This window comes from Strix aluco, chromosome 17 (assembly GCF_031877795.1).
Source record: "Strix aluco isolate bStrAlu1 chromosome 17, bStrAlu1.hap1, whole genome shotgun sequence".
Taxonomy (NCBI): Eukaryota; Metazoa; Chordata; class Aves; order Strigiformes; family Strigidae; genus Strix; species Strix aluco.
In genome coordinates this window covers 16,562,957-16,580,172 of record NC_133947.1, presented here as the reverse complement: position 1 = coordinate 16,580,172, position 17,216 = coordinate 16,562,957, and the positions used below count along the sequence as shown (strand labels likewise).

General features: G+C 51.3%; 1 protein-coding gene across 4 annotated transcripts in view; it reads right to left on the bottom strand.

The window, feature by feature from the left end:
- DLGAP4 (DLG associated protein 4) overlaps positions 1-17,216 on the bottom strand; it is a 153,100-nt gene that overhangs the window by 70,249 nt on the left and 65,635 nt on the right. For all 4 annotated transcript variants that reach the window (XM_074842796.1, XM_074842793.1, XM_074842794.1 and 1 more), the window contains exon 2: positions 12,565-12,658. The gene's annotated coding sequence lies outside the window, so the exon portion shown is untranslated. The remainder of the gene's footprint in view (positions 1-12,564; positions 12,659-17,216) is intronic.

Genomic DNA, 17,216 nt, shown 5'->3' with positions numbered 1-17,216 from the left:
GCTTAAATTATTCTGCTGCTATTTTTCTCATGCCTGCACATGTTTATTTAATAGAGTCCCTTCCCCAGCCAGCATAACAAAGGCTATCAGGGGTGCTGCCAGCAAATCACTGCTCCTGTCCCATTTTTTCAGGGGGCTGGATAAAAATCTGCTGTCAAACACTGCACACGGGCCTTGTCTGAGCCAAGGGAAGTCTGGAGCCGAGCATCCCATCTTCTGCATTACGCTTTGTGTTTCTGTGTTTACTGGATCTCGGAAGGGGGCTGGCAGCCCTGCTTTGTGTGTTGCGTGCAGCTGCGCTAATGTGATATGATGTCAAACATCGCCTCTCTAACAAGTGCCCTGGTTTATGGCATGTTTTACCCCAGAGGAAATTGTTTCAGTAGCTACGATGAGAGCAGAGGTGTTTCTGAACACTCAGAGCCTGACCTGAGAAGCTGTTTGCTGCTCAGCTGATCTTTCCTGCCTTGCTGCATCACTCCTGGGGAAGCTGTGTCACCCTCTGAGCCTGGCCTCTGCCTCTCCTCTGCCACAGCAAGGGGCTGAGGTTGGCCATCTGTGGTCCGTTCAGCTGGCACAGGCATCCCGGCGGGTGGTGAAGGGGGGCAGCCAGACACAGAGGATCCCCTTCGGCAGGGGAGCTCCTCACTGAAGGTTTCTCAGGTGTGCTTACCCCATCCTGCTCGGCTCAGAGGGATCCTCAGCTGCACTGGGTTATACAGGGAAAAAAAGACAAAATTTTGGGGGCTGCTTAAAGAAAATCAATGAACATATAGATGAGTTGAGTTGTCAATCAACGAGTTGATTTTCCATACTTAAATCCTATTTAAAATCATGCAGTGTATAAACTAATTCTTACTTCCTTTTACCTTTTAGTTTAGTTTCTTATTTCCTTTTTGTTGTCGTTTGCATCTCTTAAAGGCAACTAGCAAACACTGAGGCATCCTATGGGTGTAAAAATCCAGAGAATGAGATCCTAGACTACCTTTCCAAAGACCAGGGCCCCAAAACATGTACACGTAGCTGAATGGCTGCTCTGGGAGCTGGGACCACAAGGGTCTGTGCAGAAGAGCCATTTTCCAACAGGAGGATGATCCAGTGTTCCCCAATATACACATGGAAGGGGGAATTATTCCTAGAGAACAAGTAGGATAATGGTGTGTCTCTGTGAGGAGCAGAGCTGGTAGTCTGGGCTCTTGGATTCTCCCTGTTCAGCCACAATTTTGACTCTGGTCTTCCCAAGGAGCCTGCGCGCAGTCTGGTCAGCAAAAATAGCCAGGACCCAACTGGTGCGGGCAGTGGAGTCAGCAATCACTGAAGGATAATAGGAATTGACAGGCTTGTTTTTCTTCCTCACACAGGGAAAATGTATTAAAAACGAAAAGCATCTGGGGCTTTAAATAATTGTTGGGAAGCACAAAAAAAAAAAAAAAAGTGTCATGTATTCCATAGCTTGATGGGTTTTAAAAAGTCTCCATCTAACTCCATCGCTTCCAGCGGGTTGGCAAAGCAAAGCCGGCCTTTCTAAAGCAGTGGTGTGCAGGCAGCAGGTGACACAGCTTGGGCTCCCCGCCCTGCTCCGACAGAGACTCCTGCTCCTGCAAATCCTGCTCCGGGGGGGTCCTGCCAGCTGCCCTGCGCTGAGCTCAGCCAAGCGCCCTTCTAGGCATTGCCAGCTGCCCCCAGCACTCATGTGAACCTGCACGGCTCTTGTCCCTGGGAGATCCTGTGGCCCTACGCAAGGCTTGCTTGGCCCTGTCCTGAAACCCACCTGGAGAAGCTGTGTACGGCCACGGGGTGGGTCCTCTTGTCCTGCTGCTGACCTGGGCCCTGCAGCTGGTCCAGCTGCCATCATCTACAGCCTGGTGCCCTGCCCTGTGGTCTTTGGTGGTGTGGGAGAGATGATTTGGCCCCCATGCCTCTCCACCATATGGACAGTGTCCATACGTTCTGGGGATGAGGACATGGCTGTTATCCTGGCCCGAGCTGGGGGAACTTTGATACCAAACCTTCCCTTCTTGCCAAACCCCCCAATGTAACATTAGACTTGACGTGTCCAGCTGCTCATGGTCCCTGTGGGTGCCATCCTTTTCCCCCTGTGCTCTTCAGCAGCTAGGTGCATCAGCCTCTCTGGAGACCCTTGCCCATGGGACAGCACCCATGTGAGCTGGTGGAGCGGCAGCGGGTGCTGGCTGGAGAAGTGCCACAGAAGAGAGACTCATGGATGTGCCAAGCAGCCCCACTTCTTCTTTGTGCAAGCTGGCATCAGTGAAGTGGTTAAAGAGCAGTGACAAAAAGGTCCAGGAGATGTTCTGAAAGGAAACCCTCTGGACAGAAGAGAAGGATGGGGTGTGGAAGGGCAGGCTCCAGGCTCAGCCATCCGTCTGGTCCTTTACATTCCAGATGGCCATGAATGGGTAAGCTCAACCCTGCCCGACTTGGAGGGGAAGCCCCACAGGTAGCGAGGAGCCCAGATCCTCCCTGAATATCACCCTGATCTGCCCCAGGCTCAGCTCTGCCCACTGTGGCCTCTTTCTCCTTTCCTTCTATGTGCCAGCTCCAGACTCCCAGCAAGGTCCTTTGCTCGGGTGCAGCTGCCTGAGGCCACCCCAGCTCTGATGGACACTGTGCTTCTCCCGTCACTTTACGCTACAGGAGTCAGACAGTCCCTACGGAAACAACACAGCGCTGATTTAATTATAACGGGATGTCTCCAGATATTGATAGCAAATACGTCTTTTCCTACAAAGGGCAATCAATATTTGAAACAGAAGTCTTCCGGGCACTCCTGAGAGACACTTCGGCCCTGTGACTCCTTTGCCATAAAGCACATCAGCATCACTGCTTTTGTGTTCACTGGGCTCCAGAATAAAGTAAAACTGCCCTAGGACTAAAAATAACTAGGGAAATGAAATTAAATAAATTAGATGAAAACAAATGAAATGCAATGAAAGCCTGGCTTGCAAGGGAAGAGCTGGGGCTGGGGCCCGGACTGGCTCAGGTCAGCTCAAGAAGCAGAGGGGCAGGGAGGAGTGACTGAGGGGCTGTGGGGACAAGCAGGAAGGGAGGAAAAGTGAAGTTTTTGGTGGGGATGGAGCAGAAAGGATGACAAGGCAGGGAGCAGGGGAGGGCAGGGAGCTCCCTCTCTCTTAGGCTGGTGTGCTCTTGCCAACGGTGGACACTCACTTCTATATGGCAGATAGTTTATTGCTCCCTTTTCCTCCTGTGAGCTCTTGCAGGGTTGCCAACAGGTCCTGATCCTCCTGCCTGTCCTGCTTGCCCTGGGCTTCCCTTCACTTGATGGCCAGGCACAGTGTGGGGTGCCAGCCTTGCTGCTGGGCATGTGTCGGGTCAGGGCTGGTGGGGTGGCCAGGGCTCCCCCAGCCCCTGGTGCCCACCATGCTGTGTTGGCTGCATTCTCTGTGAGCTGGTTACCCTTTAAGACGGATTAAACTGTTTTCATTACATTTCAATTACTCTTTGCAATCCTTGGCACTTTCTTGAGATGTGGGGTCAGGGAAGGGAAAAACCCAACAAACCACTTCTGCACAATCTTTTTAATTTGGAAGGATGAAAAAGCTTGAAATTAAATCTAACAAATCCATGATGCTGCAGCTTGCAATCTGGGCCAGGGCTGTGTCCCACGACAGCTGTCTGGTGCCCCTGCTGTGTCCCCCACCCGAGTCAGGCACCATGGCAAGGAGGTGGACAGCCCCCGACCACAGGGAGGGCACCCAGAGTGGTCAGCAGGAGAAGACCCTGGTTAGCAGATGGTCATAGCAGGGGCTGCCAGGGCATAGAGAGGATGAATCCCTGAGCCCAGGGGAAGGGGCTGGTTTTGCTGCATGGCCCCATTACCTTCCTTTCCCTCAGCCTGTGTTTTTTCAGGGTTGCCCTTCCTCTTCCCAGTGGCTTTGCTGATGCTCAGAGGTCTCTGAGGTGCAGTGGGTGACCTGACCTGATTTATGGCAGTTTTGTGTGTCCCAAACCACTCTGAACAGCAGCTGGAGTCACCTTCCTCTTGGGCACAGTTTACAACAGCAGCACTGGTACTGCCTTTTTGCAGGCTCAGAGTGGTTGCACTGAATTCACTTACAGCAGCACCTCCTGCAAAACACATCTGCACCTCCAGACACCAAGCAGCATATGAAATCTCAAATCATAGAATCATAGAATGGTTTGGGCTAGAAGGGACCTTAAAGACCATCTAGTTCCAACCCCCCTGCCACAGGCAGGGACACCTTCCACTAGCCCAGGTTGCCCAAAGCCCCGTCCAACCTGGCCTTGAACCCTTCCAGGGAGGGGGCAGCCACAGCTTCTCTGGGCAACCTGTGCCAGGGCCTCACCACCCTCACAGGGAAGAATTTCTTCCTTAGATCTAATCTAAATCTACCCTCTTTCAGTTTAAAACCATTACCCCATGTCCTATCACTACAGTCCTTGATCACGATTCCCTCCCCACCTTTCCTGTAGCCTCTTTAAGTACTGGGAGGCCACTATAAGGTCTCCCTGGAGCCTCTTCTCTTCTCCAGCTAGACAGCACATCCCTTCCCTCCAGTGTGTCAACTGCACCACACAGCTCGGTGTCGTCAGCAAACCTGCTGAGGGTGCGGTCAATCAAGGGACATCGAACCATTCACTGCAACACTATGAGTGTGAATTTCAAGTCAATTCCCTATCCACCAAGAGGTCCAACCATCAAACCCACGTGTCTCCAATTTAGAGACAAAGATGTCATGTGGGACAGTGTCCAAAGCTTTGCACAAGTCCAGGTAGATGATGTCAGTTGCTTTTCCCTTGTCCACCAGCACTGTAACCCCATCACAGAAGGCCACCAAATTTTTCAGGTGTGATTTGCCCTTAGTGAAGCCATGTTGGCTGTCACCAATCACCTCCGTATTTTCCATGTGCCCTAGCATGTTTTCCAGGAGGATCCGCTCCATGATCTTGCTGGGGACAGAGGTGAGACTGACTGACCTGTAGTTCCCCAGGTCTTCCTTATTTCCCTTTTTAAAAATGGGGGTTATGTTTCCCCTTTTCCAGTCAGCAGGAACTTCACCAGACTGCCATGACTTCTCAACTATGATGGATTATCCACTTAGCCACTTCATCTGCCCATTCCCTCAGGACCCTCAGATGCCTCTGATCAGGTCCCAGAGACCCGTGCACCTTCAGGTTCCTTAGATGTTCTCAAACCGGATCTTCTCCTACAGTGGGTGGTTCTTCCTTCTCCAGTCCCCATCTTCACCTTCTCTGTCTTGGGCAGTGTGGCTGGAGCACTGGCTGGTGAAGACTGAGGCAAAAAAAGTCACTGAGTACTTCAGCCTTCTCCATATCCCATGTGATAGTCTCCCTTTTCCTTCCAGAGAGGGCCTGCATTTTCCCAAACCTTCCTTTTATTACCAACATACCTGTAAAAGCTTTTTTTGTTGCCCTTGACGTCCCTGGCCAGATTTAATTCTATCAGGGCTTTGGCTTTCCTAACCTGATCCCTGGTTACCCAGATGGTTTCTCTGTATTCCTCCCAGGTTACCTGTCCTTGCTTTCATGCTCTGTAGACTTCCTTTTTGCGTTTGACCTTGTCCAGGAGCTCCTTGTTCATTCCTGCAGGCCTCCTGGCATTCTTACCTGACTTCCTCTTTGCCGGGATGCATCGCTCCTGAGCTTGAAGGAGATGATCCTTGAATATCAACCAGCTTTCTTGGGCCCCTCTTGCCTCCAGGGCTTTATGACATGTTATTCTGTCAAGCAGATCCCTGAAGAAGCCAAAGTTAGCGAGCTTGCTGTGCATCCTCCTCATTGCCTTAAGGATCTTGAACTCCACTATTTCATCGTCACTGCAGCCAAAGCTGCCCTTGAGCTTCACACTCCTCATCAGGCCCTCCTTGTTGGTGAGAACAAGGTCTGACATAGCACCTCTCCTTGTTGGCTCCTCTATCACTTGGAGGAGGAAGCTATCACCAGTGCATTTCAGGAACCTCATGGTTCCATGGCAGTGTTGTCCCTCCAACAGATATCAGCGTGGTTGAAGTCCCCCATAAAGACCAGGACTTGTGAATGTGAAGCTGCTTCTGTCTATAGCAGGCCTCATCTGCTCGGTCTTCCTGGTCAGGTAGCCTCAGCAGACTCCCACTATAACATCTCCTGTTCCTGCCTTCCCTTTAATCCTGACTCATAAGCTCTTGTTTGGCTCCTCATCCATCCCCAGGAAGAGGTCCCTGTACTCCAGCTGGTCATTGACATAGAGGGCGACCTAAAGAGTCTGCATCCTTCCATTCCAACACTCCAGTCATAGGAGCCATCCCACCACATCTCTGTGATGTCAGTAAGATTGTAGCCCTGCAGGCGCGCTCACGTCTCTAGCTCCACTTGTTTATTCCTCATGCTATGTGAATTTGCACAGAGGCTTTTAAGTTGAGCCCCCAGTGAAGCTGACTTTCTGGCTGGAATTCCTTTGTGCTCCTCTTCAGGTGCTCTCCTGATGACCTGTGATCCCTCTCCAGGCTCTGGGCATCTATTGCTGGCACAGGCATCAAGTTGGTAGGAATGGGATGGATTGAGGTTCTCCTCCCCTGGCAAATTTAGTTTAAAGCCCTCTTCACCAGCTTGGCCAAAGATGCTCTTCCCTTTCTCTGACAGATGGAACCCATCAGCCTGAAGTAGATCAGGTTTCTCAAAGTGAGTCCCATGGTCTAAGTAGCTGAACCCGTGGCTATGGCACCAGTCCTGTAACCGATTGCTGATTTTCCAGATTCAACCAGTCTTTTCAAACCCCTTCCCTTTGACTGTGAGGATTGATGAAAAAACTACCTGCCCTCCAGAGTCCCTTACTGCTGCTCCCTGGGCTCTGTAGTCCTCTGTAGTCTCCTCAGACTGCCCCTGGATGTATCATTGGTGCTCACAAGAAACAACAGCAGTGGATAATAGTCAGTGGGCTGTATGAGGCGCAGCAGTCTCTGGGTGACATCCCTGATTCAAGCCCCTGGTAAGCAACACACCTCTCTAGAGAGCGTGTCAGGTTGGCACATGGCTGCCTCCGTATGTCTCAGAAAGGAGTTGCCTACCACTATCACCCGTCACCTATTCTTAGTTACCTGGTTGTTATATGCAGGAGGCGATAGCCTTGCCTGAGGAAGCTTCCTGCTCCACAGGGACTCCTCTCCTGCCCTGGCTCAGCACCGCCAATGTTTCCCTCCTGGAGGACCCTCAGCTGCTGCGCTCGTCTACTGTGAGTGGGAGATGGGGCCGGTCTGGGGCTGCCGAAGCTGCTCGGAGATGGTTCACTCCACTTCAGAAAGACTGAATCACATCTTCATTGTGAGCTGAACAGCCTCCATTACTGTAAGAGATACTTCAGTGACTGCAAATATTTGCTTTTCTCTCTCCTTTTAACAGCAAAGAGATTAAACTGGCTCAAACTCTGGGCAGAGCAGGAGGTAACCGAAAGGAACTGGATGTAGAAGAGGAGACAGCTGCAATGCGGTGTAAAGACTAGCAAAGCAATGGTTTCCCAGCTGTATGTCCTGTCCTCACTCTCACGTGCCTGCCCAGCTGTCCATCCAGCCAGTCGCCCAGCCAGGCAGTGTTTGGTGAGTCCTTCAAATTATGGTTTGTAACTCCTGGCAGAAAGTGTGAGTGAGAAGTCTGTCAAAATGTCACCCAGGGCAGCAGCTAATGAGCTGTCCTGGAGATGTCTTCTGTCTTTGCAATCCTATAAAGCTCTGAAGCTTCTACTGTCCCTCTGGGATCTCTCTGGTGGCAGCTCCAGCCTGTGATGTCTTGTCCTATCCACCCTGCACATGGAGAACAGATGTCCTTTTTCCTTTCCACCCTTGGAGACTAGCTCCATGCCCCCTTGGAGGTGCTCCACCAGGAGCACTGTGTCATCGAGAGGATGGCTGCCCAGGAGACACTGGCCATGGGTCCATCCCTATCTCCCCACAGTAATTCCTCTCCTGTTGCTGTGACATGGAGAAGGCAGCAGCCAGAGGACCACTGCTCCACAGGGGCTGCTCCTTCACTGTTCTGAACAGGCTCGAGCCCCAAGACACAAAACAACAAAGCCTGGGATGCCCCAGTGCTTGTGAGAGGGCAGACCACCTCCTGCAAGCCAGCCATGTTAGGGACCACTGGCTTCGATCAGCTTCTGTACTGGGGCTCTGCACCACAAGGGACTTGGGCAAACCAGCTGCCACTGCCCACCATGCCTCCAGTTTAACTTCTGGGGTAGAGGTGGGTTTCCAGGAGAAACTGTCCTTTTTCTCATGTCTCTATGTTCCCATGGGCCAAATTCCCAACTCAAACTCTGCAAACCCACCTTAAAACACCTTATACTGAGGGCATCAAGAGACAGGGCAGAGGACAGGGCAAACCCTCTGCCCTCTCTCAGCGAGAAGGGGACAGGAGGAGGAAATGCAGTACCTTACCCTGTCAGCCTTGCCTCACTGCTTTCTGCTTCAGTCCATTTCCAGGATTTCACTTTGCAATTAGCTGGTGTCTACAAGTCCAATGCGCGGCAGAGGCAGTTGGTGCTAGGGGTCACCGGGCAGGGCTTGCTCCTTCTCACCAAGCCTGGGAGGGCACAGAGAGCTCCGAGAGCACCCTGATGTTCACCTGGATTTCTGCTCCTTGTGCGTGCATGTTGGGACTGTAGCATGAGGGCAAACACACGTCTGTGTGGCTGTGCATTGTGTGTGTGTGTGTTCGTGTGCTGTTGCCAGTGGTGTGCGTGGTGGAGATTCAGGTACGGGGATCAGGATTGCCCTGCCAGATGCTGGAGGTGGCCAGGAGGGAGGTCAGACATACCTCTGCAGCTTTCATAGCACGAGGGACTGCAGTCTGCATCCGGGTGCTTCTGCTCCTGCATTTCACCTTCCACGGCCAGCAGTGGGTGCAGGCTCTGTACTGCCTCCCTCCTTTTTGCCATGCCCTTGGCACACATCTTCCATGCAAGAGGTCCATGTCCTCTCCTTGGCTGCCCTCTGCAAACGCAGTCATGGCTGCCCTGACTGAGTGGTGCCTTGATCCAGAAAAAAGCACCTGAAGAGCTCTTCTTTCTCCCCAGAATTACAGCCAAAAGCATCATTCCCTCTTTCCCTTGCTTCCCTCTCCTCTCTGCCTCCCCCTCACAGCTTAGCCATAGACTTCCTGCTATTCCCACCAGCAGAGCTTTCCAACAGCTTCTAAGTTTGTTCCCTGTGGAAACACCAAAGCTGCTGCCCCCATGCTGCATGCCAGCCCAGCGGCCTTCATCCTTGTAAATGGAGGGAGGAACCTACCACCTCCCAGGAGAGCTCAGCTCTCTCCTCCTAACATGTGTCATGTCCCATCTAAAGAACATAATGCACCACAAAATCACTGCACCTGTGCAAAACACCAGGCACCAGACATACAGCCAGACCTTGGTCCAGGTGGTGCCTGCAAGAAGCCAGAGACCCTCTCGCCAGGCTTCTTGGCTGGCATTTATATAACAATCACAGATTTGTTTAGGTTGGAAAGCATCTCTTGAGATCATAACCTTCAAATCAGGGTTTGCCTCAACAGGACTGGCTGGGAAGAGACATGCACTACTGAGCCACGGCTGGCCATGAAGGGCCAGGAGGCCATTCAGGTGCTGCTCAAGAGAGGCAGGTAGAAGCATCAGGAGAAGAAGCAGCCTGTAAAATGGGACTGCTCAGGGCACAAGTCCTCCAGAAGGAAGAAACCCCGGTCCTGACAGGGCTGCAGGCACCCTTCGGAGTCCAGTAGTCCTGCCCTCTGCTGATCAGCTCTTCCAGGGCTCCATGTACCATAATCTCCCACGTAAACCTCAGCCCAGCCATCCAAGCTGGCTGCAAACACATGGGTGGCTTTTATATATAGAAACCTAGCAGCATGCTAATAACTAGCTAAAGACTAAATGATTCGCAACCTGCAGAAGAAAAATTACTCCCCTCACCCTGCCGCAAGAAGCTTAAAAAATTGTATACTGTGGTGTAGGTGACGTCGGTCTGCCTACACGCATGAATTCAAATGTTCCCTGAATTAGCAGGAACACTTCATGTGGCATTCGCCGAGGGGGGCCGCCGGCTTCCAGGGCGTTGCATTAATGATGATTCAAAGAGTTCAGAATCTAATCACAGGGGATAAAAATAGCTGGCTTCTACTTAGAACAATTCATTATACAACAGACCTTCTTCCAGCCTCCTTCTGCCACTCAGTTCTCCTCGGGAAGTTTCCCACTGCTGCCAGGGAGCTTCGTCCCCAGGGGCAGAGTGGGTACCAAGGTCTGAGCAGCATGCCACGCTGCCCGTCCCGGGCTGCTGAGAAGAGCTTAAGCCAGGGTCTCCTGAGGAGCACCTGTGGGGTTAATGGCACCTGGACTTTCCCACTGAGACGTGTGACAGCATCACCAGGAGAACCAAGGCACACCCGCCCTTTGTCCCTCACTCTCCATACAGCAGTGGAGGGGAGACAATGGCTTCTAGTGAGACATGTATCTCATCTACCTGGGACCTACCCAGCTACACATCTACCATGTGTCTTACCCCTAGGAGATGGGCAAATTGCTTTATGAGGACCAGTCCGCCCATTGCCTGAAGGTGTCCCAATGGGATCACCCAGCCCATCTACAAATCCAACTTCCAGGTGGCTAATGCGAGATGAACCAAATCCCAGTGTAGGCTACATTGGTGAATGAGCTCAAGAAGTGTGCAGCACTGATTTTTTAACTCTATGTCCCATGTCACCAGTGGAAAGTTCTCCTCACATCTCACTTCACGTGTGAATAAGTGGTTTGTTCCTTTTTAATGTGGAATCTGCATACGGCTCCCAAGGCCCCCTGGTAGCTGCACAGTGCCCCGCAGCCCTGGGAGACTCAGTGCATGCCTGTGGTCTCCTGCTTGTTCTTCAGGCAAAGGGGTATTTCTGCTGGGACTGCCAGCTGATGCCCACTGGGGTGATGGGGAGGGACGGGGTCTGACTGGAGCCATCTCAAAACAGACAAGGAATTTTTCTTTCTTATATGCTCTAGATACTACTTTTTTTTTTTTTTTTTTTTGTTAGCAGCACAACCAAATGCTGTGAAAATCAATGGCTGCAATATGACAAAGGTTTTTGACTTCATGTGTTGACTAAGCTGGAGGAGCACATGAACTCTTGAGAGAGACAGAGAACTTATTTTCATGCAAATGTCACTGGTAATATAATCAGCTCTCAAGGGAACAAAACCCCAGAAACTTTACAACCTATTTGTCTGTCCCTAAATAGAAGTTTCACAAAGTTCTCCAGAAGATGGGATCTGCTCTGAAGAAGGAAATGCAAAGCATTAAGTAGGTCATATGAGACAAATGAAGGCAAGATAAGAAAGGGAGAGTTTTCAGAAAGAAAGCAGGAGAGCTGGTGAGATGGAGTAGAAGGACCAGGGCAGTGAGCAAGGGTCACTGTCTTTTGAAACCTACCTGCAGTCTCTGCTCTCTTACAGGGCACTCGGGGCACATGCTGGTGACAACATGGTGCACGTTCCAGCTTGTCTGGAAGAGCAGCTAATGAGACCATTTGGGACCAAAACTGATTGTTCTGGTCAGTGCTGCTCAACAGGCCTGGAGCAGGGTGTGTGTGTTTGCAGAGCCCTCCATGGAGCAAGCAGAGGACGAAAAGCACTTAACATGGCTGCCCTCGACCTTGCTTATGGTGTGACCCCCGGGCATGGAGGCTGTCCACACCTGCACTGAAAACTTGTGACACAGAAGAAGGCAGGCCACTCTGCTTGGCCTTCTGTGCTACCACCCTGCCCCAAAACACCAGCCGGATCCTCCTGTCTCACTGTGCTACCAGAGCAAGCAGCAGCCCCAGGACTGGGGGTACCGAGGACTAAGCAGATGAGGAGGACGTGGGGACGGCTGGGAGGGTGGGGACAGGCTCCGTGCCCTAGATGCTTGTGGCACAACAGTAACAGGGTGCTCTGAAGGGCGATGGCTGCTGCGCCACCAGGTCCTGCAGATTTGCAAGGACGTTGCTTTGCTCCAAAGCAGATATTCCTGTTGCCTAATTGTCCAGATGAAGCGAGGTGGGTCCACATGGAGCTAGGCAGGGCCCTGCCTGCATTTGGGATGCAGGATGGAGATGCCCTCCCACAGTGGATTTGCTCAGTGCCTGAGACAAGCAGCTCATGTTGCCTGAGGGTCCTGAGCCAAGGGGAGGCAGGTGGGGAAAAACCAGCAGCTCCCTCTGCCATTCTTTCCAGAGAACAGACTGAGACTTGTCTGCAGCCTCCTATGTGCTCAGAGCTGCGGGAACACTTCCTTTGTCTCAAACTAGGTCAGCGCGGAGGCGTGACGTTACTATAGCAATCGGTATTAGATTTCATAACTTTATTTTAGTGATGGGCACGTTGCAGGATTCACTACTAGATGGAGGGAGGGTTGTCATTGAAACGCCATCTCCAGCTCCCCTTCCCCAGCCTCCTTCTCCCTCCTGCTCTGCTGTCCCTTGTGCCACAAGCACACAGCTGTGTCTGGCCATCCCGCCCCCCGCCCCTTGACTGTTTCTCAAGAGTCCCAAAGTCATTCCTGGGCCATACTGTACCTCTCACAGCTTGCTGGGCTTGGGGACTAGGCCAGATTCAGCATCCTGTGAACCTTGTGTCCCTCTGGGCTCCAGAGCTGTCTCTCATGAAGACCTGCCAGGCAGAGAGAAAAGGGAAAATGTCCTCAGGTCACAAAGAGAAGACTGGCGTCTTCCTGCCAAATGTCCCAGACCATAACCCTGATGCTGTAAAGACACAACGACTCTGATTGACACCCAGGTTGTCTTCGTTAAGTCCTAGCAAAAGCACAAGGCAAATGTGAGAAAGCATCCTATGTAAAGAGGCAGAGGGAAGGAAGATGCGGAAGTGGTTCCCATGTCCCTCTGTGTTGCACATAGACTGGAAGGATGGACTGGAAATCAGCTGGGTGGGGAGAAGAACATGCAAAATTCCTGGGCCTCTTGCTCAGGGGCACAGGGCTGGGGCCAGCCCCTTTGTGGGAAAGTGATCTTTGACTTCCCATCCCTTGTGTCTCTGTCATGAAATAATCCCTTAAGGAACTCCCTTGCTGCCTGTGGTTGTATTTTGGTTTCTTGGCCATGTCAGGAGCTGACTGTCCTGAGCAGGGGTGATTCTGTAACCCTCTGTCCTTCACCAGAGATCATAGAATCATAGAATGGTTTGGGTTAGAAGGAACCTTAAAGACCATCTAGTCTCAACCCCCCTGCCATGGGCAGGGACACCTTCCACTAGCCCACGTTGCCCAAAGCCCCGTCCAGCCTGGCCTTGAACCCTTCCAGGGAGGGGGCAGCCACAGCTTCTCTGGGCAACCTGTGCCCGTGTCTCACCACCCTCACAGGGAAGAATTTCTTCCTTAGATCTAATCTAAATCTGCCCTCTTTCAGTTTAAAACTTTTACCCCTCATCCTATCCCTACAGTCCTTGATCAAGAGTCCCTCCCCCCTTTCCTGTAGCCCCTTTAAGTACTGGGAGGCCGCTCTAAGGTCTCCCCGGAGCCTTCTCTTCTCCAGCTGAACCCCCCCAACTCTCTCAGCCTGTCCTCACAAGGGACGTGCTTCAGCCCCCTGATCATCTTCGTGGCCTCCTCTGGCCCTGCTCGAGCAGGTCCGTGTCTTTCTGATGTTGGTGCCCCCAGAGCTGGACCCAGCACTGCAGGGGGGTCTCACAGAGCGGAGCAGAGGGGGAGAATCCCCCCCTCGACCTGCTGGCCACACTGCTCCGGATGCAGCCCAGGACACGGTTGGCTTTCTGGGCTGTGAGGACACATTGCTGGCTCATAGTCAGTTTTACATGCACTAATATTCCGAAGTCCTCCTCCTCGGGGCTGCTCTCAATCCACTCCTCACCCAGCCTGTGTTTGTGCTGGGGATTGCCCTGACCCATGGGCAGGACCTTGCCCTTGGCCTTGTTGAACTCCATGAGGTTTGCATGTCCCACCTCTCCAGCCTGTCAATGTCCCTCTGGATGGCCCATCCCTTCCCTCCAGTGTGTCAACCGCACCACACAGCTTGGTGTCGTCAGCAAAACTGCTGAGGGTGCACTTGATCTCACTGTCCATGTCACCAACAAAGATGTTAAACAGCGCCGGTCCCAACACCGACCCCTGAGGACGACACTTGTTACTGCTCTCCACTTGGACATCGAGCCATTGACCGCAGCTCTTTTAGTGTGAATGTCAAGACAATTCTTTATCTGTCAAGAGGTCCATCCATCAAACCCACGTGTCTCCAATTTAGAGACAAAGATGTCATGTGGGACAGTGTCCAAAGCTTTGCACAAGTCCAGGTAGATGATGTCAGTTGCTTTTCCCTTGTCCACCAGCACTGTAACCCCATCACAGAAGGCCACCAAATTTTTCAGGTGTGATTTGCCCTTAGTGAAGCCATGTTGGCTGTCACCAATCACCTCCGTATTTTCCATGTGCCCTAGCATGTTTTCCAGGAGGATCCGCTCCATGATCTTGCTGGGGACAGAGGTGAGACTGACTGACCTGTAGTTCCCCAGGTCTTCCTTATTTCCCTTTTTAAAAATGGGGGTTATGTTTCCCCTTTTCCAGTCAGCAGAAACTTCACCAGACTGTCATGACTTCTCAACTATAACTGATAGCGGCTTAGCCCTCAGGACCCTCAGATGCATCTGATCAGGTCCCAGAGACTTGTACTCCTTCAGGTTCCTTAGATGATCTCAAACCTGACCTTCTTGTACAGTGGGTGGTTCTTCATTCTCCCAGTCCCCACCTTCACCTTTTGCGTCTTGGGCAGTGTGGCTGGAGCACTGGCTGGTGAAAACTGAGGCAAAAAAGTCTGAGTACTTCAGCCTTCTCCATATCCCATGTGATAGTCTCCCTTTTCCTTCCAGAGAGGGCCTGCATTTTCCCTAGTCTTCCTTTTATCAGCAACGTACTTATAAAAGCTTTTTTTTTCTTGCCCTTGATGTCCCTGGCCAGATTTAATTCTATCAGGGCTTTGGCTTTCCTAATCTGATCCTGGTTACCCAGACAGTTTCTCCGTATTACTTATCTTCTGGGCTGTTGACTTTGCTTTGAGCTGTGGGCGAACAGATTCTGGTAAGGCAGGAAGGACAATTCTGGGGATAAACCCCCTGACTGGGGTGGCAGACGGCAGCCAGTTACCTTTGGTGTGTTCTAGCTATACATCTGCCAAAATCTGCATCTTACTCTCCCCTACCAATGCTGATCATTAAACTTTTGCTTCAGCAGCTCACGCTAAATCTTTTCCATCTGGTCGCTAGGTGCTACTGTATTGCAGCTAAAGCATTGTACTTCTTTCTTTATTGTCATTCACCATCAGCTACGCTGCAAACAACTGAAAAAAATGCTCTCTGTATGAAAAGTAAAGTAAATAAATATGGGGGGAAACCCCAATGTTTCCTTAATGTCCGTCACAACAGAGAACACAGCCTGAATTATTTTATCAGTGAGATTAAATATTGTTTGGGGTTTACAACAATTAATTTCCAAGGTAGGCTTGTGTGTTTGCATGCATGCTTTCTATTCTGCACTGAGAAGATGCGGGCATGGTGCTGGGACAATCTGGGGTTTCAGCCTTTCGCTGCTGAGAAGCAAGGGGTGGGAATGGCACGGTAACTCAAAGCAAGGCATCAGCCTTCCTATGATGCTATATTTTTTCATTCCTAATTGAACAGAGGAGGTCATCTGGGTCTTGAGAAGGCCTGCCTATTGCTCAAGGAGGGCTTTAAAACAGGCGAACCCTCGTTTCTTGACTGGGAGGACGTGCGGAAGGCTGGGACAAGGATACAAACCTCTGCAATTTTTCTAGGAAAGCTGGATCTGAGTGGTGGGTTTGACTCTCTGGAGAAGTAGACAAATACCAAACCAGTGCCCTAGTGCCAGTGATAAGACAGCAGCTCTTTGTCCCCAGAAAGGAGAGATGGACATTGCAGTGCCCATGAGATCCTGCTTTCTCACCCTGGCACTGCCCAGCAAAAGTGGTTTTCTCTGCGGGTTAACTCATGCCTGGCGGGGTGTCGTTACAGACATCCCAGATGCAATGTATGCCTGGATTATGACAGCGGCACCATGTTTCCTTCCAAACATGCTCAACAGCCCTCCTTATAATCTGTCCCAAGGAAATGAATAGTAGATAGATGGACAGGTACAGTGCAGGTAGAGAATAAGAGGATTTGGTATTCAAGAGTCATTCAGATACTCTCACAGTGGATATCCCAGCAGACAGAAGAATGGAAAGCCTGGGAAGGTTAGAAGACTGCCTTCCTAAACCCTCTTCACCTTCCCACTAGCTCTGTACCACTTGAACCCCAACAATGGAGAGGAAATGGTTGAAGGAAAGGCACACACCCTGGGAAAGCCAAGCACAAGACAGCTGTTATTTAGACAGGGCAGTCACATCTGTCCCCAGAACTCACCCGTCTTCTACACGAAAACACTTGTTTTTTGAGTTTCTTGCTGCTGATGGATATTTAGCTGTGAAAACCAGAGACAGACACTCCATCCAGGAGGTACACTAAACATGCTTCCAGCTAACCAAGAAGGCCTCTATTTTGGAGGCATCAGCTCTTGAAGACAACGGACAATTCCACATCCTAAACTCAGACAGTCCTGAGCTCAGAGATGTCAATGAGGTTGCAGGTTGCTGCCAATAGGCCGCTGCTGCCAGCACTAAACACAGTGCTGTGTGAATGTGATAAGACGAGGTGTGATGAGTCTGGGTGCTGCAGATGGCCACGCAGCAGAAATTGCATTGACACCATCCAACCCTTTCACAGATCTCTCCACATGAAAAGTGAATTCTGGCTACTAGCGAGTTGAGTTATGTTTGAGCCAGTAATCCAGACATGTAGAGCCTGCAGTAGCCGTTAGCACAGTCAGCATCCATGGCTAGTGCTGCCTGCAGCCATCCATAGCATCAGCATCCATCTGCTAGCAGCAAAGCTATTGCTCTCCTGCTCTAATGCCACCAGTACTGTTACGAAGGGTAACACTATATATCACTAGAGCCACTAATGTCCATCATGAATCATCAGCATCTGCTAGCAATGTTCTCAGCACCCCTCCTGGGTGCACAAGTATCCACCATAGTGTCCAGCATCCCGTATCACCACCAGTAGCTACTTGCCCTGGAAGTATCTGTTCAGTACCACCATCACCCATCCTGTCTGTGTCTGTCACCAGCACTCTCAGGGTATCCTG